The sequence below is a fragment of the Lactuca sativa genome, chromosome 9, assembly GCF_002870075.4.
Source record: "Lactuca sativa cultivar Salinas chromosome 9, Lsat_Salinas_v11, whole genome shotgun sequence".
Classification (NCBI taxonomy): domain Eukaryota; kingdom Viridiplantae; phylum Streptophyta; class Magnoliopsida; order Asterales; family Asteraceae; genus Lactuca; species Lactuca sativa.
In genome coordinates, this window is record NC_056631.2 from 21,099,747 (window position 1) to 21,125,942 (window position 26,196).

Here is a 26,196-nt window from a genome sequence, read left to right on the forward strand (position 1 = left end):
GGCCGACTTTTTTTTATCGTGAATGGACTTTGAAGTTTGAACTTTGAACTAGTGATGATCAATCAATGAGTCCAGGTTATTGCAAGTCGCAGGGGCAGCAGCCGCAATCGTCGATCAAAGAGTAATGTCGCAAGGATGAGAAAAACCTCAATCGATCAAAGAGTAAGGCTGTCGACTCGTCGATTTGGTGCAATAACTAATACGATACTGTCGATTTAGTGTAATACGGATGATCGAATTTGATTTCGTTGATTTTTTTTGGTGTATTACGTGAGTTTTGTTGGGTAACGATCGATAGAAAAGAAGACCGAATAAGTAATCGTGTTAGGAAAAAAATGTGACTTTTCATATTCGGTTCGGTCCTTTTGGACCGAATAAGCCCTTATTCGGGTAACCCGGACCGAATAAACCGAAAACCAAATAAGCCTTATATATAGATACCCGAAAACCGAATCGAATTGCTTATTCGGGTCTAATTCGGTTCGGTTCAGGTTTTCGGGCCAAATTCTCGTCCCTACATATATACATTGATTAGTAATTTAATTACTGTTATTCGTTTAAGATTATATGTATTAGTTTATTATGGATATTAAGTATTTTAAGTAGGCCCAATTAATTGACCCAATTTCAATTTGGCAGACCACATTCCACGTATACGTACAACATAAGAAATTCATTCGGCAATATTTAGTCGCTGAGCACATGTGACGGCATTGTCTTCTTGGCGATTTATACCCACAACTCCTTTCTCAGTATCGCTTCAGGTATGTCGTTCGATTATATTAGTTTCTTACAAGTTAGTGAATAAATTCGTAGACCTACCGATAAATGCATGATTTTTTTGTTTTGTTTTTTTTTTTTTGTATATAGACCCTACAAAATACTTAGATGTATGGGATTGTTTTTTTGTTTATACAAGACATGTTTATCTATGTTTTTTTATACTTCTCATTGTATATGTGTTTATAGAATATTTATTCAGATTGTTTTTTTTTTTGTTTGGGTCTCTAATAGATCTTAGTGACAACTTACAAAGTGTTACGATTTCTTGTTGTAGTTTTTTATGGCTAATTTAGGAAATGATAAACAACCCGCCATGACGATGAAAATGAAGACGATAAAGAACCAAAGCTTGTAGAAAATGATACGGCCACCGAGCATACCAAAAGAAAGTTGAAATCCATTGCGTGGAACCATTTTGATCCGATTTATGTTGATGGTGTTCGTAGATGGGCGAAGTGCAAAGGCTGCAATAAACAACTAACCGGTAGATCAAATGATCGAACAACATATTTAAAAGATCATTACAGAATATGCCCTAGGAAAAATACAAGGGACATTAGGCAACATATATTAGTTCAAGGGCAAAAAACTGCAGATGGTTTATCTTATATGAGTAAATATTCCTTTGATGCTAAAGTATCTAGAGAAGAACTAGCAAAGATGATTATAATTCATGATTATCCACTCTCCATTGTTGAACATTACGGTTTTCAAAAGTATACAGAAAGTCTTCAACCTTTATTTAAGGTGCCTTGTCGTCCTACAATCAAAGATGATATAACGAAGATATACGAGAATAAAAAATGTTATATCTTGAAATGTTTTGAAGAAAAACAATAGTAGGATTGCTCTCATGTCTGATATGTGGACTGCAAGTAACCAAAAGAAAGGTTATATGACAATCACGACACATTATATAGATGGCAATTGGAAGTTACAAAATCAAATTATGAGGTATTCACTCTAATTAATGTTATTATTTATATTTTATAGAATTTTGGTTTATAGGAATATGATTTCTAAGCAAGATCTCATATAGTGAATTTGATGTTAATGCCAGATTTCAAATACTTATTAGGGATGGAAATGGGGCGGATAAGAGGCGGGTTTTACCATCCTTGTCCCCATCCCCGAGTTCGTAACCTCATCCCCATCCCCATACCCAACGAATGCGGGGAATTGAATCTCATACCCTTTAGATTTTGGGCTTATCCCCGGTCCATCCCCGACCCATCCCCAACCCATCCTCAATCTACTAACATACTAGAATCAATTAACGCAAAAAACAATTTCAAGATTAATAAAATATCAAAACCAAAGGTCATAATTAGATTGTGTTTACATCATTCATAAAGTTTAACAAGCATTAAAATGGCAATGATAAGGTTTAATAAGCATCAAAAAGAAAACAAACTTATACAAAAGAAACTTCAAGTCTTTGGTTCTCTTTGTTTCTTGTGTTTAATTTGAAAAATTATTCAACATCATCATCATATGCAACCGTCTTTGATTCGTCTTGATTTTTACCTGAAACGCATAAAACTTATAGTTAGAAAAAGTAATATTTATAAGCATGTATAATATACTAATTTATATATTTATTAAAATTTTACCTTGAATTTCCTTCTGTAACCAACTTTAGCTACACATTAACGTCCCGACTGTTTTCGATTTGAGACGATTACGTTGTTTTGTCACCTTATTCCCGCTCATGCTAAATGTTGATTTTGAAGCAACGGTAGAAATTGGAATGGCTAACACATCTCTAGCAATCTTCTGTAATATAGGAAACTTGGAGCCATTACACTTCCACCACATCAATATGTCAAAACCCTCCTCATTTGGTAACAACTTCTCAGCTAAATAATCATCCAACTCAGTTTTTTTAAATCCATCATCCTCAGAAAGCATAGTCTCGAAATCTAACTCCCATGTTGATTTGCTAGAAGTAGAACCCCCTCCCTCCGAGACGTTAGTTGCACTTTGTCGTTTCCAAGAAGCTCCTCATTTGGCATCATGTTTCTTTTTATACTCTTCAAACAACTCAGTAATTATGTCACGTATTTGCATAATCTCACTTCTTGTTCCTTCCCCATATAACTTGAGAAAGAAATAATTGATCAAATTTAACTTATACCTGGGATCCAAGACAATTGCTACACTCATAACATTATGTATTACATTCCGATACTTCTCAAATTTGGTTAACATAGTTGATGCCATTGACTTAATAACTTCATTATCAGATACTTTCCAACTCAACAAAGATAGTTTCATCTCACAAATTAGAGGGAAGAAAATGTTTAATGTGGGATATTTTGTACTAGAAAATTTTTCTGTCACATGATAGAACAATTTCAACTTTTCACAAACCTCTGATGCCATATTCCATTCATCTTCACTAGGCAAGCAAACATAATGTTTCTCCTTTTTGCTCAAACGATTAAAAACTTCTCTATACTCCAAAGCAACACTTAACATCATATAAATGGAATTCCACCTTGTTTTGCAATCAAGAAGTAACTCATTTTGGCAATTAACACCTGCTTGTCTAGAAAAATGTAACGACCGAAAAATTTCAACCAATTTAAACTTTTCAAAAACAACCCGATTTCATTAAATCATTACAAAAAGGTTTTCAATACAATTAAATTAAAGTATTCCCAGAATCACATCACAACATAAACATGAGGAGCGGTACGATCACGCTTTCGCCTTGCCACGGTCTCCTGAAGAACCTGAAAAACATAAAACCACGACTGTAAGCCCGAAAACTTAGTGAGATATCCCCAAAATACCAACCACATATACCATACACACATAACATGCCATATCATATCCGATCACAGAACAGCCATGCACTTCGGGTCTACTGTGTGACTGGTCCGCCGCACCGGCCAACAGTCCACCTGGTCCACCCTCCGAGTCTAACCATATACATCGAGTCTGCAGTGTGATTGGTCCGCCCGCACCGGGCCTTCAATCCACCTAGTCCACTCTCCGAGTCTAGCCATATACATCGAGTCTGCAGTGTGATTGGTCCGCCCGCACCGGGCCTTCAATCCACCTGGTCCACTCTCTGAGTCTACAGTGTGACTGGTTCGCCCGCACCGGGCCTTCAGTCGACCTGGTCCACTCTCCGAGCCTCGGCACGTCTGGTCCGCCCTCTCGGGGCCTACAGCCTATCCGGACCGCTCGCTGGGCCTTCGGGACAACCGGTCCGCCCTGGGTATCTTGGCCTATAGCTAGGGCTGTTCATTATTTGGTTAAAACCGAATTGTCCAATCGGACAATTTGGATTGGACTATTTGGTTCGGATATTTGGATTTTTGGATTGGTTTTAAGCTAGACCGAATTATTATTTTTGGATTTCGGATTGGTTTTGGTTTATAAAATAAGAACCGAATAGTCCAAAAAAACCGAATAACAACTTATTATTTATTTTTTAATATATATCTTTAATCATTTATAAATTTACTAAATTATTTTTTTAATTATTAGAATCTTTCAACCAAGATAGTACTTTAATATATACTTATGAAAAGTTTTTTGTCAATGAAAGATTAAACTATAGCTAATTTTTCTTAATAGTTGTTTATAAATTATAATTCATAGCTAAAAAGTTTTATTTAGTTACTTTTAAAGAGTTAGCTAATATTTAAATTATAAATTATTTAAAATGTCTTGGTTCTTAAAAACCGAATTGAAAAAACCGATCCAACCGAACTGTAATTTGGTTGGATCGGATCGGATTTGAACGTAGTTTGGACTATTCGGATCCATGTTTTGAAAACCGAAATCCATTTGGATTTACTTGATTGGATCGGATCAAACTGATCCATCCAAACGAACACCCATACCTATAGCACAAAGCAAGACCCGCCTCAACCCAACTCCAGTCCAAACATCCATGTGCACATAAACATACAATCATATAACAATTCACAGTCAACAAACTGATCAAACAGATCACACAACATATCATCATCCTAACCAGGATACCGACCTAACCGGTCATTAGCATATACCATCCTAGCTACCAGGATGCAACATATCAAAGCAATATCATAACAACAAATACCCGGATCTCAATCCGATAAAGGGTCGGCCTTAGTGCCTTAGACCCTGTTGATATAGTGAGGATAACTCACCTCGAAATTGCCGACTGAACAGATAAACCCAAGCTACTCCAACCATTGATACGATCTCCAACACTGGCCAACACCAAGACACTGAACTCAAAACAATATTCAACAATTACCAAAATGCCCCTGGAAAATAACTGGTCAACCCTTGGCCAAAGTCAACCCCTGACTGACTCTACTCGCCGAGTCATCCCAATGACTCGCCGAGTCTACACACATAGAATCTCCCCCATCCGCGACTTAACTCGCCGAGTCACCCCAAGACTCGTCGAGTCCAGCAACTCTGAGTCCTTTCTTACTCGACTCACCGAGTCACAGCTCAACTAGAAGAAACTTGGACCTCACGACCAAACTTGCCGAGTCCAAGAACAGACTCGTCGAGTCTAAGGCTATCTTCAACCTACTTGCCGAGTTCCAGACCATCTTCAAGCAACTCGCCGAGTACACCTTTGTGACTCGCCGAGTGCCTCTAGATCTCATCCCAAACAGAACCTTCTAGGCCATGCAATTGATCCAAAACGTAGATCTAGCCTCCTACAACCCATCCCTCACGTAAAGTGGCAAACTTTACGTGAATCCAAAGAGATATAGGCATTTTACACTTTAGGGATAGGGTTTGGGACATGATGGCTTCACTAATCACTCAAGAACAGGGACTTTAATGCACTTTAGACCTCCTCCACTCCAGATCTGAGGTAGCAACCTCAGATCTACTCTTCAAACTCAAGATACCACAAGCTAAACCTCTCATACATTCCAAGAATAATGAATCTAGAAGAATAACAGCCCAAGAATGAGATAATACCTCAAAAGGAAGCCCCAACAGCAATGAAATCCGAATCTAAGCAAAGCCCCTTGCTCCAAGCCTCCTAACTCTCCAAAATCTTCCTCCAATTCTCTTCTCCAAGGCTCAATTGCACTCAAAACCTTCACAATCGCATTTCTAGGGTTTTCTGGACTTCAAGGGAAGGTAAGGACGCTGGGGAGAGGATATAATGTCCTTTATATAGGGCTCATCCTCCGAAATTAGGGTTTTCTCCACTCAGCGCCAACTCACCGAGTCCAGTCGCCGACTCGCCGAGTCGGCCACTTAACACGCGACCAAAATCGCGACCCTACTCGCCGAGTCCACTCGTGGACTCGCCGAGTTGCCCTTTCCAATTTACTCTTTTAGCCCTTCACTTTACTCTTGATATTCCGGGATGTTACAAAAAAAAGTCTAAAATCTTGTATTCTTTTAGGAGAACTTGTCCAAAATGAGATACTATTCCTAACATTCTCAATTGCACTCCCAATCACAGAAAATCCATCTTGCACAATAAGATTAATTATGTGTGTACAACATCACATATGAAATAATCTCCCCTTCAAAATTAGTGATGAAGTAGTAAGCGTACCTAAAAGCTTTTCAACGATGACATCATTTGTTGAACAATTGTCAGGTGTTAATGCTGACAACTTGTTGTCAATCTTCCTCTCCAAAAAGCATCTCATCATACCTTCTAACAATGCATCAACAGTATGTGGAGATGACACATGTTGAAAGTTGGATTAAACAAAATATAACACTTCAAAACTTCATCTAACATTTTATATAATATAAATAAAAAATAAAATTAGAAGGGTTTGTGCTTTGATTAAAAGTGGAAAACACATATAAAGCTAGTTGAGCAAGATCCTTTTGTCTTTTTTGTTTTAATAAATTATTAAAAGCTATGTTAAGGGATTAACTTCTACAACATGATGTCACTTGTTTTTTCTTACATAAATCGTTATATTATAAAAATTATTGAAAATTTAATTGGTATTTTGGACTTTTTTACATAATAATCTAACAAAAAAAACATCACAAAAATTCATTAAAATAACATTCACAATCATTACTACCATAAGTAGTTTCGGCCGATGTGAGATAATAACAACGGAGAATGCAACATCAGTGGGAAGTGAATCGTTGAGAATGCAGGAGTGGTGAGTGGTAGTTGGAATGCAAGTGGCTGTCGTAATGTCCGACCATGGTGGTTGTGATAACGGCGACGACAACATGGAGCTTTTTAGAGGGAAAGATGAACGGATGTGGAGGAGGAGGGTGTAGGGATTAGTAAGTTCCAAGAAGCATTCAGAAGGTCCTTGTGGTTTGGAAACAAGCGAAAAGGACGAAAATGCCCCCTCTCAAACGAAGATAACTTAACGACATTAAACCGAGGGACCATCTGTGTCGGATTTGGAAACGTTAGCGACCAATGGTGTTACCCTAATGAAAGATATCATTAAGTCGCTACTTTTTGTAAAGCACAGGGTCCATTTTTGAACTTTTGTCGATAATTAATATTTTAATTTTCTACCATAATTAAATATAACAAAGATTACTATTACACCCTTAAATAAATAAATAATTAATTGATTATTTTTAAATTTTAATTAGTTCACAATCAACCCTACATCTAGGCAGTTAGAATACATAAACTTATCTCTCTCTCTCTCTCTCTCTCTCTCTCTCTATATATATATATATATATATATATATATATATATATATATATATATATATATACTAGGTTATAACACGTGTATCACACGGGTGACAAGTTAAAATAACATAAAAACTTTAAAAATCGTAATTAATAATCATAAATGTATAAAAAGTTATTGGCTCACACTGAGCATTAAGAAGTCTAACAATTGAGTGAACCGAACATAAACTCATCATATATCTTGTTCTGTATAAATGAAAGAATAACTTTTTGAATGTTTAGAAAATAAAAAAGAAATTCAACAGACAATTAAACATTTTTACCTAAGAATATGAGTTGAGTAAAATACTAAAATTTAACACATTGAATTTTAAAAAAAGAAAAAACATTGACATTTTCATGACAAAGGAATAATAATATTTACCTTTCAGACTTCGAAGAATTGTAAAATGATTGAAAATATAATTTTGTAACAAAACAACTTTGAATAAACTATAAAGCACGATCAGCAAGTTAAATGCATAAAAGAGCAACCTACATTTTTTTGCTTTACCTTTTCCACTTTATAGCAACATACTTTAAAGCACAAAAAAAATTAAGTGCATAAAATAGCAACCTACTTTTAACAAACAACCCCTAATATGGTTTGATTAAATAGAAACCTAATTTTAAAAGAAACAACCCATCAACCAATATGATATTAATTTTTAAAAAATAAATAACCCCTCATTTTATTGCAACCTAATTTTAAAAATAACCGACTGTCAACCAATTTTATTGTTTGTAAATCGACATTTTATGATGGAACCAAGTAATAACCATAAAATTTTGGTAGACATGACAACAACCACAACCGTACACAAAATACCCTAATGTTGTACTAACAATCCAAAACATAAGGTAATCAAAATACATTATTTTTCATTTTAAGTGGGTAGAATTAAGAAAAAGAAAAAAATAGTAAGAATGACCAAAAAGATTATTTTGACTAAAAAATTTTACTTTTCTGCTTTAAGTGTTTCGTAACCGTGTACGGTATATTTTTTTCATTTTTAAGTGGTCCAAATAACCAAAAAGAACAAAATAAACAAATTGACCAAAAAGGTTAAAATTGTCATTTCTAAAAAAAGTATACTTATTGCTTTAAGAGTTTCATATCATTATAACGTTCTTTATTCAGTTTTAATTCATCGAGAAATGATTAAAATAAATAAAAATGGTGAAAAAACCAAATTGACCAAAAACATAAAAATGATCATTTTCACCGAAAAACTTCTACTTTTTGTTATCAATTTTTCATATAATTACAAAGTACTTTTGTGTTTCGTAATAAGTGCTACAAATGACCAAAACATTAGAACCTTTAATTAGAAATGTACTTTGTATAATAATAAGTATGATGCTAAATTGGACATAAATATGAAAGTAAATTGATATTTAGTGGATTTAGCTGAATCATGGGCTAAATGTACTAAATAGCAACATACTTTCATTTTTATGTCTAATATAACATTATACTTTTTATTATATAAATACATTGCTAAATAAAAGTTAATTGTCCCTGTGTAAAAATTATAGGAATAGTCCTTCTGCTAAACAAAATAGTTGTACGAATGGTCCCTAATTTAATAAATGTACAAAAATGGTCCTTATATAAAAAAATAATGCATAACTGGTCCGTGTTTAACAAAATTATCATAAATGGTTTGTGCTTAAAAAAACGCATAATTTGTCTAAATGGCCTAATTGACCAAATTAAACCAAATATGCGGTTGAAATGACGAAAAATGTAAAAAAAATGGTCAAATGACCAAATTAGAAATGAATCTTTTAAAGGAAAAAAGACGGGGAGCTTCTGGTATAATTTTTGATGCACGAGGCCTCTTCAAATTGTGTATGTTTTTGTAAATACATGTATAATGTTAATATTTTTAGTAAGGCTGATAGCAACCATTTACTGATATTAGGAAAATAACAAACAACAAAGGGTAAAATAGTCTTTTTTGTCAATCAAATGGGAGAAAGTGCAGCAGTTTGTTGAATGAGTAATATAACACCTAGCTAGCTAATCTTTTTTTAATTATGTAAAACTTGGAGAATGAATTGATAGAAATCTCTTATATCAACAAAAGAATAAGTCTGTTATTAATATTCAATTAATAAATTATAATGGTGGAAGATAATGTTAGATTGTTGGCTAAGTAAGTGATTATAAGTTACTTTCATAATAATTTTCTTAATAATTATTAATGTACTGGACAAATATTAGAAAACATTTTTTGGTTTCATGTCTACCAAACTATTATGGGAGTATATATTAAAAATACATATATTGTAAAAACATGCCTTAAACAAAGAGACAATCATGTTATTATTTAGCTTTATAAAGTAATAATAGATCAAATGTATAGTCCATGTTTGAATAAATGAACAGAATTGTCCCTGTATAAAAACATATGCTTAGTTAATTAAAGTGCATTTTGGTCTTTTTTTTAAGGATTGGAATGTGATAATAAGGGATTGAGAGTTCGGTTAATCTATACTATTTTAAAGATTGGCATGAAGGTATAAAAGAGGGGCATACTTGGTATAATAAATTTGAAAAGTTGGGAATTTTGGTTAAGCTTTTCGAGGAATGGAATGTGATAATAAGGGACTCGATCAGAAACTGTTTGACTGTATTAAGCAATAACATATATGCTCTGATTTATCAATAAATGATATAAAAATCTTGGATTTTGGACGCTTCAAATTACATGCTGCACCAATCAACTGTTGATACACCTGTAATATTCAAGATCCAACCAAGAAAAGTCCAAAATCGTTTATTGGCTATAAATTTAATGCATAAAAAAATCAAATAATTATTATACCTGGATATTTTCCTTGAATATTAGACATAAAATAAATAGTTGCTTCATGATCTAGAATGTATAATATTTTGCCCCTGTTAGTGTATCCCATAACGGTAGAAAGCTTCATCTTATATGAAGTAGAAGGAATAAAACCTTTAATTGCATCTTCAATTGGTAACTCTTTCTATATCGTTATGGGGTTATCAGATACATAAGCTACAACTGAAGCTTCTAAAAACTTCTGTTGACCAGAACCTATAATGTGTATAAAGTAAAATTGTAATAAGTAAAGAACAATAGGTGACAACTCGATGAGATGACCATTTGAAGCACTTCATAGGCGGCATAAAAATTAATTAGAAGTTACAACCAAAACCAAATACTAAAAACAAAAAATTTTAGTTCAAATAGATCCAATTAGAACATTTTGGTCATCTACAAAAAAACAGCAGTTTCGCCCAAAATCTACCAAGAAACCCTATACTTAAAACAAATTCACTTCCCTTTTGCTGCATTCTCCTAGTTTTGATTGACCATATATTAGTTGAATTCATACAAAAATGAAGATCATTAGAATCAAATGGTAAATGATAACTTAATTGCACGACCCTTGACTAATATTTTTTGCTTCTAGTACAGCCAAAAATCAAACGTACAACAATCAATCATACAACAACAGTAAGTAAAAGAATGTTCATGAAATGTTCAACAACTCTACCAAGGATTTTCAGTAATTCACTAAACGTCATGAAAAGGGAATTGAACACCATACATATACACAAACCTGGTTACTAAAATAGAGATATTTCAAGAGAAAGAACCCTGTTAGAAATTTTTTATAAAGAGAGATAGAGACCCGATGGTGAAACCATGGTCTAGAACCGGATCCAAGAAAAAATCCATGTAAGAAGAAAAAAACGATGACAAAAGGGGTTCATGATGAGAAGGTATCGGCAGTTTGTGTTGGTGAGCGTTACCTCTAAGCTAAATAAAAAAAAATCAACATATTAGTCACACTTGGTAAAGAAGATCTGAAACCTCGAACCCTAAACGATATGATTTTACCTCTCTTTACAGAAGATCTGTTAATTTATAGAGGAAATAGAACATATTTTTTTTCTTTCAAAAATCGTCCTCTGTTGATATTACGAATGAAAAGTTAACAGGTATCAATGGATATAAGAAAGAATCAAAATCTGTATAGGATTAGAGAGAGAGAGAGAGAGAGAGAGAGAGAGAGAGAGAAGAGATGAAAGTGTTATCAAAATTTGAATTTCAATGTCAGATACATTTCAAAGAAACAATGAGGATGAAGCAAGGTTTGTAGATGGTAACTTAGGGCCATTGACCATGAAGCATACCTGAATCGAGGTTACGGTGAATGTGAAGGGGAGGGAAGGGCTAGCCACAGGCAACTGGTTTGCCTCGAATGTTGAGATGGAGATGGAGAAAAAGTAGGTTCTATAGGATTTTGAAGTTAAATTGTAGAGCGATTCAATTGATCGAAATTTGGGCAAGATTTGATTGAAGATTCTGAAGATGTATTCCTGATTTTTTGGATCGAAGAAACACCCGATTGAGGAGGAAAATCCATAAGCGGGAAAAAAAAAAATTAGAAAGTCTCATAAAATGCCACGTGTCGCAGGAATGGTTTATAAAAATGACACGTGGCCTTAAAGAGGTTTTTATTATATACTAGTTGTGAAACCCGTATATTATACGGGTTGATTAAAACAAAATGTTAAGTTCGAACGATTAAATAGAAATTTTATTTGAATTTGAAATTGAAATAAGTGAAAATTATGAGAAAAAAACATGCAAAAAATAAACTAATTAAAATTATGTATTAAGTGTACTAAACGAGTTAATTATAACAAAATGTTAAACATAAAGGTTTAAATTGTAAATTTATTTGAAATTGAATTTAAAATTTAAAATTTAAAATTTAAAATTAATAGTCATTATGGTAGGTTTAATTTATAGAAACTAAATTAATAATAAATTGAAACAATGACAAGTGGAAAATAAATATATATCTCAAAATTATGACAAAATTACATGTGGCTAATTTTATGAGAGAATGACATGTGTCAAAGTCATTTTCATTTATTATGGTATATATATATATATATATATATATATATATATTAAAAGACATGTCACTTAGTAACTTTAAGATGATTCATAATTTAGCCACTTTCAAGAGTTTGTCATTTTTATTCCCTTAACATTTATATATAAATGTGACTAGCCTTTGTTCAAAAGTTTGCTATTTTTGGTCCCTTGAATTTACCAAATATGACCCCTCAAGTTTTTGTCATATTACTTTGTGGAGTTGGCACTTTTGGTAGCCCGTCTTCAATATTCTCATTAAAAAAAAAAAAAAAAAAAAAAAAACACATAAACATAAAAAATATATATATTCTAAACGCCACAAAGTACGGATAACCTTCTAGTTTTACTAAAAGACATCTTTAAGGGACTCACATCTTATTTTAATAAAAATACATCTTTAAGACCGATGAGAGTCGTCGTGGTATATGCAACATTGTATGTCATGGTGGCTATGACAAACACCGGTCCACAGTGGCGGACCTTAGTGGGGCATTTGGGGTCCCGGGCCACTGCTCAATTTCCGGCACGCAGTGTAATTTTTTATTTTTTATAATATTTTTTCTATTAGGTGCACCCGCTTGAAGTACGAGGAACACCCCTACTAAAACAGTCTACGTTCGCCACTGCCGGTCCTTATGTACGGGTAGTGTTGCTCTCTCTCTCTCTCTCTCTCTCTCTCTCTCTCTCCACGGTAATTATAAGTTGGATACCATTTTGAATGAGGCGGACTCTAATACCATCCTAATCAAAACTAATTATTCTTGATAAAAAGTAATCATAAAAATATTAATTAAATAATACCTAATATAAATTTTTAAATTTAACATTTATTTAAAAAAAATTACTTTAATTTTAAGTTAAAAGTATTAATTAATACATGTTTCCCTTTATATTATTTAATAATTATAAATAGATATACTTTGTCTTTAACCTATAGATTTTTTTGGATATTTGGTTGCATAATAATATTTTTATTTTTATTTATGTCTCTTGTGTTGGTAAACATAATTATTAACTAGATAGGAAACTCCGTTTCGCGGGGGTTGGATTCGCCACTAAAGTCAAAAAAACCGACAGGATGCTTAGTATATTGTTGGTGATTTGATGACCATTGCTGATATTGGTATCGAAATGTAAGTATGTTGCTATTATGGGTGACAAAGATAGTTAAAAAAAATTGAATTTTAATCAATTGTATAAGAATTAAAAGTCTAATCCTAAGTTACAAAAGCAATAATACAATCGGTGATCCTGAAACGACCAATTTACCTCTATTTCCTCCCTGCCATCATCACCTCCCATCCTAGTTACAAAAAACCCTTCCTATCCTCAAATGACTAATTTACCCCTATATCCTTTCCTGCCATCATCACTTCCCCTCCTAGTTATTGAAATGACCAAGTTCTCTCCCTACAACTCCATGTTAAAGTAAGACAACCATCTGCCCATAGTACCTGTCAAAAATCTTATACACCTTATCAAAGAAAAAAAAAACTAAAGTACGTTGCCAATATCAATAAACCAAAATACGTTAATTTCATCCGCCTTTGTACAATGGTTTTCGCTTCTCAGAAAATGCATTCAACCCTTCTAACCTATCACCTGTGACCAATATCTCTTCATAGCATTCGTCTTCCAATTCCAAATCAGACCTGGTCTCCATTTCTGAACCATGGCTAATCACTCTTTTAGCCATCCGTATAGCCACAGGACCCTAAAACTGTAGTTGGATTTTATGAAGAATTGAAGTTTATTAATGTAATAAAAATGTGCATGGCCAATATGGTCCTAAAAACTACTTTCTCAACTGAAATTAAAAAATTTTAAGCTATCATTTAACCAATTTTAAATAACCAAATTTAAAACTACAAAGTTTTAGAGTAAAATTACTTAAATACAATTATTAATTCCTTATATAAGAACTCTACAAATAAAAATCAATCTTATTTCTTTTATCTGAATATATTTGCTGAAAAATATTTCAATATCTCTCAAATGTACAACTGATGAGAGATTGACTCATAGTCTCATTGCAAATTGTTGTAATGATGGAGCGTTAAATTCATAGACATAAGGGTAAAATGGTCATCCCCTCAACTTTGGAAAATTTGAAAAAGAAAGACTTTATTCATGTATGTGAAAACATTTATGTTATTGATAAAAAGTAAAATATATTGCTCATTTGGTAGCAATAGTAAAGCATGTTGGTATTCTCCAACAAAAAATTAAAATTAAATATAGTATAAAGTCACATTAACTTACCAGAGGCTCCCTCTTTGGCGCGTGAATGAAACATTCCATGCCCTGGGATAAATAGATGCAGTTAACCTCGAGGGACGCAATATTGCCACATGTGATCCTGGCTGACACCCCACGGAATCATCATCACGGAAACAAAAATGGCGTTTTCGCTCCTCCTCTTCCTTAAGCAAACAGTTTTGCATGATTTTTTTTGGAATGATTAAGATGCTAAAAACCAAAATTATTAATGGAAATTAGTGCACTTACGGGATCCTGGAATATACAACGATTGTAAACCCTTCATAACTAACTATGTTTGTTCTTTTTGAAGTTCAAATATCTTTCTTCCTTCTTCATAGCTACTACCAAATGTTGTACATCCACTGCACATGATCTTTCTTTTGTTAATACTTCCCATTTGTTGATCATATTACTGCAACTAATGTAAAAGGCCGGTACCATATGCTACAAAAAGGAGCATTAATGGAATCAGTGGTTTATTAATTTTAGTTACATATTGACACTTTTGCTCTGGTAATCCATAAAGAAGATGAACCTTAAGCTTTTCCACATGGAATGCATGATTCATAATCTTTCTATGTTTTGCCCATTGATCAGCTTCAACATCTGCTAGCCCACTTAGTAGCAACTCTGTCAACGAATTTCCTACATCTAGTTTTTGAAATTGAGAATAATTTGCCAAAATCAGTCGTATTAGTGCAGGTTCTGTTACGTGCACAAAAGGTCATGGGCCCATCCATGTATATAAATTCTTTCCTTTACCTTTACCTGAATACAAATATCCAAAGGACTTAATATACATTGTTTGAAAGATCAGATTACGCATTCTTGAACAAAACTAATATAGATCGTAGCCTTTATATTCGGGATCTTACTGTTTGAGTTTCAGGTCAAACGAACAGCCTTTTTAACTATGCCTATATGATGCTTTTCACTTTGCATATAATATGTGTATTCTAAACTCATATGGAAAATTTAAATGCAAAGGTACCACATAAAATCTATAGTTATGCTGATTGTACTTTGGTCTTTGAGATAACATCATGTATGTGACACATAGATATGATCAGCATATAAAATTTGGAAAGACATGCTAATGGATTTCATTGGTCAAGATTTACTATTCTGCAAACTAATTATAAAATCTGAACATTTTTAAAACTTCTATAAACATGAATGGAATTTTTGACAAAAAAAAAATAATTTTTTGTTAAAAACGTTTGTAAAAAATTTTCTTTGAAAAACTCAACAAAATAAGATCTACTATCACTGCTCGTGTGTATACATTACATACCATACGTCTTAGCAGAGTTATAAAGATATGGCATGACACGTGGGACGATGTCGTTGGTGAGATTTATGGGATTCAATTTGGCATCATCAGTCATCTGCACAACCAAAGGCCATTCAGTTCAACCCAAAACCTAACTTAGTTCAAAATTGAGAAGAAAATCTAAAATGGATAAATTTGCTTAATGTATAAGAAACAATAGCACAACAATGTATATAGAGGCAAAACTCAGGAAGTAGATATAAAATTTATTAGATATTTGAATCACCTTCATGGAACATATGCAACTTCACGTATTATTGATTTAGCGCCTGTTAGAGAGCTCGCCTATGAACAAACAAACTTGGGGAAATAATCTAATCTAATATACCTAATTAAAATTGGTAAGAAACTCACGTAATCAGTAGGAGTCGTTGTTTACTTTCCTTTCATCCTCATCGGGTCTGTATCCAGCATCGTACTACACAGTAAAGAGGGCAGGTCAATAACCAATTAAGTGATTAACCCAAAAATTGAAATCGACAAAGCATGGAATCATAAAATTTGAGTGCTCAACTCTACCTGAATCCCGAAACGTTCAATTTGTGAAGTTTGGATTGATAAGGGAGACGTCTGGAACCTAAAATCGATCTATGAACGCAAAAGAAACATAAACTGATTTCAGACCCATCGATTAGAAATTTAGGACCAAATTAATTCAGAAAGTGAAAGAGTAATCACATGGAGAAATTTATTAGCCCTAATAGTAAAATGGAACGAAACATGGATTATTAGACTGTAAGATTTGAAGCAGAAGTTCGGAAGTAGGGATTTTGGACTTTAATCAATCCAAAATTAAACCTGATGTGATGATGGTCGTGGGTTGCGAAGCGACACTGGTGGATTTTGAAGCAATACATATATGTGTGTCTGAGTGTTTCAGTTGTCGTCTAAGTCAAGGAGCCACCCAACTCTCCGCCTTGCTCACCTACCTGTCGCACAAGAAACACACGTAAGCGATGGCGGAGTGATACATCGCATCGTCAAACGACTCCGTTTGTCGGTCTTCCTCTGCACCTAAGTCGATGTCGGTACAGAAAAGCGAAGCAATTGGAGGTAGGGATGGGTTCGTCTGATGTTGAAGATCGATGAATCGGTTGGGGTAAAATCGAAGAGGCAAAAATCAGACCTCACACCGGCGATTAAGAAGGGATAAAATGAAGAAGCAGAAGGTAGAGGATGCTGGAGCTAATGGCGGTGACACCACCGAACCCGACAACCACGCCAATCATGAACCTGCACCATCAATTTAGAGTAGAAACATCAACATGCATCTAGGGCTCATGAAAAGATAGTGGAAAATTCTCACCTGCAATTAGAAGAGGAAACGGAGAAGGAAGAAAAGGAACGTAACGATAGATCGAAACAGAGCAAGAAAAGCAAATTCGTCGAAATAAAGATTAAAAAAAATGCCAGCAATCGAAAAGTGATTGGGTGGAAAAGCGGTGAAGAGAACAGGCGAAAAACACAGTAGCATCAAAAATCGTTCAAATGGCATAAACTGAACAAATGGCAAAAGAAACCATGCCCCCATAAAAGAAGGACTATTTCTGCCAAAAAGACAGTTATTTTACTGTAGTTAACACGAGAGAATTTTAATATATATATATATATATATATATATATATATATATATATATATATATATATATATATATATATATATATATATATATATAGGGTTAGGTTCATGTGAGACCACTTGATTTTGTGAGACGGGAAGACCAAATCTTGACCACTCATTCTAAATAATCAAAGGCTAATATTAATTCAGATTAAACCATAAAATAGGCGGTGGCAATTTTGTAAATTAATGGAACTTTGGGATTAGATCAAGACACGGAGGGGCATTAATGGAATTTTGCATTCTTTTTCTTTCAACACACAAAAACAAACACCCGGTACGAACCCTAAAACCCATTTGATCCAAATCGCGATCATCGTTCTGCTTCCAAAATCTCGATCAACGTTCTGCTTCCAAATCTCGATCATTGTTTCAGACTCTAATTCTGATTATACCTGAAATTCATCTTCCGATTATTACACGAAATCCACTCGATAATCAACTAGAACATTAAAAACATTTCGATTTTGAATTTGATATCGAATCAAATGGCTCATTTTACAGATTCTGATTCTGATTTTGTATCAACAGCTGTTCCAAGTAAGTATAATACTACAAACCTCTTGTTCTTACACAATAAACCTATCTGTTCTTATTATATAAAGTTTTTTCACTTTAAATCGTGTTGTGTATTCAATAAATGTGTAATAATCGAGATAGTTCACTAACTATTTATATTTCGAAGTCAGTATGTAAATGAATATAGCATTATAAAGCATACAATCTAAACCTAAATCTCGGTTTGTGATTTATATAGAGTCTATGTATCTAAATGTTAACTCTACAGAGTGTTCTAATTATTCCCCCATTTCATTTGATCTAAATATTCTTAATCAAAATCATTAAAGATGTTATGTTATTCTAACTAATTGTTCATCATTTAATTAGATTTAGATCCATAAATTGTCTAATACTATAGATTTTGGTAACACAAATCTCTTATTATGATTGTAGTATATTGTTTAGCCAAAAAAAATCTTTTTATTCTAGTGAATTTTATGTTGATTGATAAATAGAAATTTGTTGTTATGTATTTATAGAACTGTGACAGATTATATATCATAAAATAATATGAATTCTAATGGAATTTGATGTTATTGATGCAGCTAAAAAAGTGCAAACAAATGCAACTGTAAGAAAAACAGGGAAAGAAATCTATATTGATATAGGTATAAATTGTGATTACTTTTAGATTATATATTATAATTGCTTTTATTAACCTCTAAATGCTTTTAATAAATATTCTAATTGTTTTTATTTGATAATTTTCTTCATACAGATTCAACAAGTCAAGATAGGATTAAAAAAGGTATGAACACCCTTTCTTTCAAATAATTCATAAAAAAAACAAATGTTTGGATTTATTTTTCTAATTGATTTTAATTGTAAATCAAAAGAAAAAGAAGACAAACCTTATGTTGATTGATAAATATAAATTTGTTGTTATGTATTTATAAAACTGTGACCATATTATATATCATAAACTAATATATTCTAATTGATTTATTTTTCTAAGTTAGTTATTCTGAATATTCTAATTTTGTTTTATCATGTATTCTAATTGATTTTAATTGTTAAATTTCATGACAAAAGATTTGTAAATTCTAATGGAATTTGATGTTATTGATGCAGCTAAAAAAGTGCAAACAAATGCAACTGTAAGAAAAACAGGGAAAGAAATCTATATTGATATAGGTATAAATTGTGATTACTTTTAGATTAAATATTATAATTGCTTTTATTAACCTCTAAATGCTTTTAATAAATATTCTAATTGTTTTTATTTGATAATTTTCTTCATACAGATTCAGCGAGTCAAGATAGGGTTAAAAAAGGTATGAACACACTTTCTTTCAAATAATTCATAAAAAAAAAAAAAAAAAAAACAAATGTTTGGATTTATTTTTCTAACTTTGTTTTATCATATATTCTAATTGATTTTAATTCTTAAATTTCATGATAAAAGATTTGCAAATTGTAAATCAAAAGAAAAAGAAGGCAGATGAAGGAAAATCAAAGAAAAAAAACAAAAAAAAAAAAAAAAAAACGTTGTTACTTCTGAAAGCGACTCCGATTCTTCTTCTGATTCATCCTCACATCATAGAAAAAGAATTAAAAAAGGTATCAACAATCATTCTTTAAAACACTTATTCTAATTTTCAATCACAAAATAAATTTTTTGGATTTATTTTTTTTGGTTGATTATTATGAACATTCAAGTTGATTAAAATAAATATTCTAATTTATTTCAATTTTTAAATTTCTTCATACAGCTAAAAATACAAAAAAGAAAAAAAAATACTTGAAAAGAAAAAAAGACACTATGTTTCAGATTCTTCATCTTTACAGTCAGAGACATCAGAGTCAGAGACATCCACAACAGATAGTGATGAATATGGTAAAATATGTTGTCTTTTATAATATATATGTTGACATACAATAAAAGTATATTATATTTTTCTAATAGAATAATTATTGATGCAGATAAAGTAAATAAAAAGAAAAAAAGAAAAGTCAAAAAACATTTCAAGCGCCACAAGAAATTAATCCATAATGATGTGAAGCACAAAAAGAAAAAACATGTTTCTGATTCTTCAACAGAATCAGAGACAGAATCATACACACATTCAACGGGTAAAATAATCTAAACTTTTTTTTTTCATGAAATATGATTTTATACTTTACAATTCCAATATTATGTAACAATATAAATATTAGAGTGTTTCGAAGAATATTTTTCATAAACTATGTTTGACATGAATTACTTATGACATGAATTACTTATGGATCATAATTGAATTACTTATGGATCATAATATATATGTTGACATACAATAAAAGTATATTATATTTTGATGTGAAAGTATTTTTCTATTGTTTATTGATGTGAAAGTATGTTTCTATGATATTACACATTCTATATATTATTATATCATAAATCATGTTATACTTGATTTTTTTGTTGTTTTACTTAGCTGATATACGATTTTGCAAACATTTGAGTTTAATTTTTTATAAATAATATAATTTGAATAAATATCTACATTTTACTTGGATGATATAGTATTTTTGGATTAAATTCCGTAGAATATTCTGATATAATAAGTCTATATGTATAATATTCTGTTTGGAATATTACTTTGTAATTAAATGAAATATGATTTTTGGATTTTTGTGGGGTTACTAACATCTATGACTGATGTAATGAATTAGATGATGAATCTGATGAAGAAATCTATGTAAAAAAGAGAACCGGTGATAGAAAATATGTTGAAGGAGTGACAAAGATTAAAGAAGCAAAAAGGAAGAAGAATAATAGGGACAATCGTGCAGCAGTAAAGAAACAAAAAACCGTGAAAGAGCAAAAGACTGTGAAAGATATATTGAAGGAGTTGCCTTCAATAAACACTAGATCAACACCTGGATTGATGACAGATGTTGTAAGTTCTTTGACATCAGAACAAAAAGATTGGGTGAAACGGATGGGATTTAAAGCCTTTTTGAAGATCAACATTAAGAGTATTCCCTTGAAACTTTGCCATTTTGTGCTTAAGCATTATGATGAAGGCACAAACAGTATTCTGATTAAAGGAAAAAGAATAAAGATCACAAAGGAAAAAATTCATAAAGTGTTTGGTTTACCCAAAAGTGGAAAAAGCTTATTTGATTTGCACAAGGTTAGTGAAGATCATCAAGTGTTTAATGGATGGATGAAGGAACTTGAAGGTGGAAAGGCAAATGCAACAAACTACAAGAAGATTATTCAAAAATCCGAACAAGTGGATATGAATTTCAAGCTGGGTTTCATAGCTTTATTCATTAATACGTTTGCAGAATCCATTCCTATGGGGACAAACAACTTAGTTCCAGTTAGAGCACTTGTTGAAGTAGATGACATTTCTAAAATCGATTGGTGTGCATATTTGTTGTACTGTGTGAAAAATTCAAAAGGAAGATGGCATCCAGACAACCCCAAGTGTTATTATATAGGCCCGATGTTGATGCTATTGGTATGTTTTTTCATATACTTATTTTTTTTTCTTAAAAATGGATATCTAATATGATGTTGAAATAATGCAGCTAATTTACCGTGATGAAATTGAATGCAAGCTCCAAAAAATAGAACGTAAAACACCATTAGTTACGATGTGGACAGCAGATAAGTTGAAGGAAAGACAATCTTTTGAGATTGAAGCTGGTGGATTTGGGGTTGGGAATCTAATTGAAGAAAGTTCAGATTTAGAACTTGAGAAGAATGAAAATCAGGTGAATGAGAATCAGGACATGCGTATTGAGGTATATTTTAAATAGAATATATTATTAAATTATGTTTTAGAATATATTTTAATTATATCCTAACTTAATATAAGAAAACTATTCTAATGTCTTTTTTTCCCAGGAATATGAAGAAAAGTATGAAAAAAATTTCAACAATGTCTCAACTGAAAAGAATGATATGGAAGATATTATTTTTCATTGTCTATCGAAGTTCCCTGAAGACAATAAAACGAAGGAGATGATAAGAAAGTTTAGAGACATATTTTCAACTGCACTTTTTTCTAGTCGAGAGAAATCAGAAACTATTAAGGAGAGAACTGAAGTCAAATCAGATAGAGATGAAGAGCTTAATAAAACAAACATTTCTGATTCTGATGATGATAAAGATGAAGGAATGAATACAAAGTTGGTTGCATTTTTAGCTGTTAAACCATTACAACAGAAGTTTCCAGAGAATGAAGAAACACAAGAAGAAGATCAATATATGAATGTTGATGACCGAACAAATTTGGGTTTTGAGAATAATATTGGCAAGAAAACGATTAGACATCCGCATAATCCAGAAAGACAAATAGAATTTGAAGGCATAAATGTTGATGACAAAATAAATTTGGCTTCAGAGGTGAATAATATAGATGAGACTATTGAAAAAAAGAATTTAGAAGACAATGTTGAGAGCAAAAATCTTGTTAAAGGTGGTGAAATTATTGGTGGGGAGAATATTGGGGAGGGGAATATTGTAGAGAAGGTGGTTGGAGACAACATAGGTGAGAGCTCAATTGTTACACCAAAACACAATCCAAAAGGTATATCTATTGATTTTTCCCCTTGGTCTGATTCATTCATAGAAAAAATGGATGAGGATTTGCTTAGAATATTCTCAAACAGAAATCCAGATTCAAATACAATTCAAAATCCAGTTGTCAGATCTACTGTTCCAAAAAAGCTAACATTTGAAAATTCAGAATTTCCCTCCTTTGATCTTCAAATAACCCAACTAATAAACAATGCAGAAACTGGTGATAATTCTGAGGGTAGTGATGAAGATGGAGAATTAGAAGGGAATGAAGAGCATATTTTAGATGAGAAAGGGAAAAAGGATCAGAATGTGAATGCAAGAGGGAAAAGGAAGGTGACTAATCCAGATATTTTTAGATCACCTTTTGTGAATAGGGTAATTGACTTAAGTGAAAAAGTCAGTACTGAGCAAGAGATAATGGCGCAAATCATGTTTAGATGCGTTGCAGACAAAGATCCAATGTAAGTAAATTCATAATTGTGTAATATTCCTATTAGAATATTTTAACTACAATTCAATATTTTTGTTTTGAAGGGAAATGCTGTTTGAAACTGAGTCTGGAGACATAATGGATAGGGTGCATTTTGAGGGTATGCGTCCAAATCATAAGATACATCCTTTCGTTATTGATTGTTGGGCTGCTGTTCTTAATTTTGAAGAAGAAAACCTGAGAAACAAAAAATCACCACCACGTGTCTTCTTCAACACTCAAATTATGGTACTTAATTTTTAAAATTTATTTTCTATATTCTAATTATAATTTAAAACAATGTATTATAATATTTCTATTGTTCTATATGTACAGACAGAAAAATTATTGGATTCTTCAATACCTTTTGTTGAAAGATCCCGACTTTTTGATGAGGCTGTAAACAATTACTTATATGACATCAAAAGAAAAGTGGATTTCAATTCTATTAATCTGGTATGTATTTTTGATTACAATATAACATATTCATATTAAAATTTATAAAAATTCATTTGTATTTATGTTTGAACTACAGGTGTTTTTTCCAATACACAACCGTGGTCATTTTTATTGTATTCTTTTCAACCTTACAAATTCAGAACATATAATCATTGACAACATAAGATACACCAAAAAAGTAGAAGATGTCTATGGAGAGATTCCTAAACTTGTGGTAAATGTTTCTTCCATAAATCTAAAAACTTTATTTTAATCATAATTGTTTACTTTAAAAAACCACTCTGTATTAGTAAATAAATTCTGATTAGAATATAAAATATAATATTTATATTCTTATAAGATTTATTTACTTAATATAGTTATCATTTTAGAAAAATAATGGTATTTTATTAATATGCATTGCAGCAAATGTACTTTTCAAAGTTTTTGGACAACAATCGGCGGGATAAGGTTTCTTTGTTTAAATCTATGAAGCCAAAGAAAATGAAAATGGCATGGCAAACAAAAACTAAGACAAATGATGATGGTATATTTTTGATGAGGCATATGGAAAAATACATGGGTGAGAAAGAAGAAAAATGGGATGTGGAACTGGGAGAAGAAAGTGTTAGGACATCTAAAAAAATTGCAAAGTTGCGTACATTTTATGTTTCTAAGCTAGCAAACCATCAAATCAACAAGCAGAGAAAATTGAATGTTACAGAAGCATTGGAATTTTCAAAACTTGATAAGAAAACTAGGTGTATGTTGGTGAAAGAAGGCAGTGAAGCAAGAGACAATTTGGAAATGAAGAAAGTTTGAAGAATTTTTATATTGGCTTATTACATACATACATTTTATTTTCTATTTTGTTTTTTTTTTAAAAGGCTTATGTTTGAGGATATACTTAAACCATTGATATTTTGCTAAATGATATGCTTAAACCAGTTAGTTGGTATCTTGATAAAATATTTACTGCTTAATAGTAAATGATATATTGCGTTTAAACTTTTTGTTTGATGATGCATATTTATTTGATTAAAAAATTGTTTGGTAAAATGATAAATGATTAAAACACATAATGTTAGTATTGTATTAAGCTTATTTTAATTTGTTTTATGTGAATTATCCTGATTATTCTGGTTTCATTAAAATACTTAATAATAAATCGTTTTAATATAATATGTAATTTTGTTTTACAATATTTTAATAAAAATAATAAATGAAATTAGATTTAGTATCATGTTACAATAATAAAAAATTACGATAATAAAAATTTTAGTATAATTTATAAAAAAAATACATTGTCTCTATTAGTATAAGTAAAATTTTAGAATAAATGAAAATGTTTATTTTAGAATATTTGTAATTAAGTAATTTTATTTTACAATTAAAATAATATTTGAATCAAACTGTAAGTTTTTAAATTAAAAGGGACTAAAAATACTAGGACGTATTTGAACCAAACTGAAAGTTTTTAAATTAAAAGGGACTAAAAATACTAGGACTTATTTTCCAGGGACGAAAAAGGGACAAACGTGATAACTTTGAGATTTGATACTTATGCACGATGGAAGAACATTAAAATGAAAAAACTCAATTTCTTCATCTGTGTTCTCAAAAACCGTCTTCCAAAACTTCTTATCATTTTCGATTTTAAACACTCCATCAAAACCCTAACTTCTTGTGCTCTTGAACTCGTCATCTTCGATTTCTCCCTGTATCAATTTCAATTTTCGATGTTGTGACTCCGATTTTCACTTGATAACATCGATAAAACCCTAAAACTTAATTTCATTCTTATCGAGTATTTCTTATCAACGAAAATGGCTACATCAACGCGTGCTTCAGAATTAACCAAAACTTCTCAAGAAATTCCAGGTATATCTTTATATCCTTGAGTTCGTTTGAAAACGGCGATATATCTTTGAGAATTAGGGCATCGGGCTCTTGTTTCTTAGTGAATATGGGCGTTTTTGTGTTGTTTGAGTATGTATTTATAACAAAAATATGCCCCTACTTATATTACATTTAATACATTCTGATGTGGGATTCTTTGGATTAATGATAAATAAAGCTTTAGCCTTTCATCTATTTGCAGGGGCATTCAATTTTGATTTCAACCAAACACATTTATTTATTACTTTTGAGATTTTGTGTGTATGTCCTGTAATAATTCAGAACTTGATCTTAATTAGTATAGAACTCATCAAATAAACAAAAACAAAATTGTGTAATTAACAATCACGTTATTATATGTGTTTTCTGCATTTTCTGATAAAATAGAGAGTTATCATTCCACTTTTGACATCTTACTATGTGATTCAACTTCTAACTGTTCTTTTACACAAAACTTTAATCATTATATAAACTTTATGCATGGTTAAGTCAAGCATCACTAGGGTAAGTGGATGGAAAAAATACTATGTACAGGGACATATTCATCAATTTGCTTCTGTTTTTAATGTGTATGTATGTAACTGTGTTTATAGAAAAATCGAGTAATTTTAATCTCATAAAGAAATAGTGTAGGGGCATATTGGTCAATTTGCTTTAAATTTATTATGTGTATCTTTATATGTTGTTTTCTTTGTGTGTATGTATTATGATGAGTTAGAATATAA

General features: G+C 31.6%; 2 long non-coding RNA genes across 17 annotated transcripts; both read right to left on the reverse strand.

The window, feature by feature from the left end:
- Positions 1 to 1,962: 1,962 nt before the first annotated feature.
- LOC122195985 (uncharacterized) lies at positions 1,963 to 11,871 on the reverse strand. Of its 2 annotated transcripts, XR_008226306.1 has the most exons (4): positions 11,619 to 11,871; positions 10,276 to 10,512; positions 2,397 to 3,521; positions 1,963 to 2,310 (listed from the first exon to the last, which is right to left on the reverse strand). It is a non-coding gene; the product is annotated as an uncharacterized LOC122195985 (long non-coding RNA). The 2 variants fall into 2 exon arrangements; XR_008226305.1 differs by lacking the exons at positions 1,963 to 2,310; positions 2,397 to 3,521 and adding an exon at positions 9,930 to 10,186.
- A 1,625-nt stretch (positions 11,872 to 13,496) lies between these two features.
- LOC111880074 (uncharacterized) lies at positions 13,497 to 17,462 on the reverse strand. 15 transcript variants are annotated; one of them, XR_006186704.2, is made up of 11 exons: positions 17,274 to 17,462; positions 16,982 to 17,200; positions 16,766 to 16,896; positions 16,487 to 16,555; positions 16,322 to 16,385; positions 16,194 to 16,236; positions 15,929 to 16,022; positions 15,170 to 15,402; positions 14,881 to 15,078; positions 14,635 to 14,795; positions 13,497 to 14,092 (listed from the first exon to the last, which is right to left on the reverse strand). It is a non-coding gene; the product is annotated as an uncharacterized LOC111880074 (long non-coding RNA). The 15 variants fall into 15 exon arrangements; XR_008226304.1 differs by lacking the exon at positions 16,194 to 16,236 and having other exon boundaries at positions 15,170 to 15,285; positions 16,766 to 17,200; XR_006186718.2 differs by lacking the exon at positions 16,194 to 16,236 and having other exon boundaries at positions 16,766 to 17,200.
- Positions 17,463 to 26,196: the final 8,734 nt, after the last annotated feature.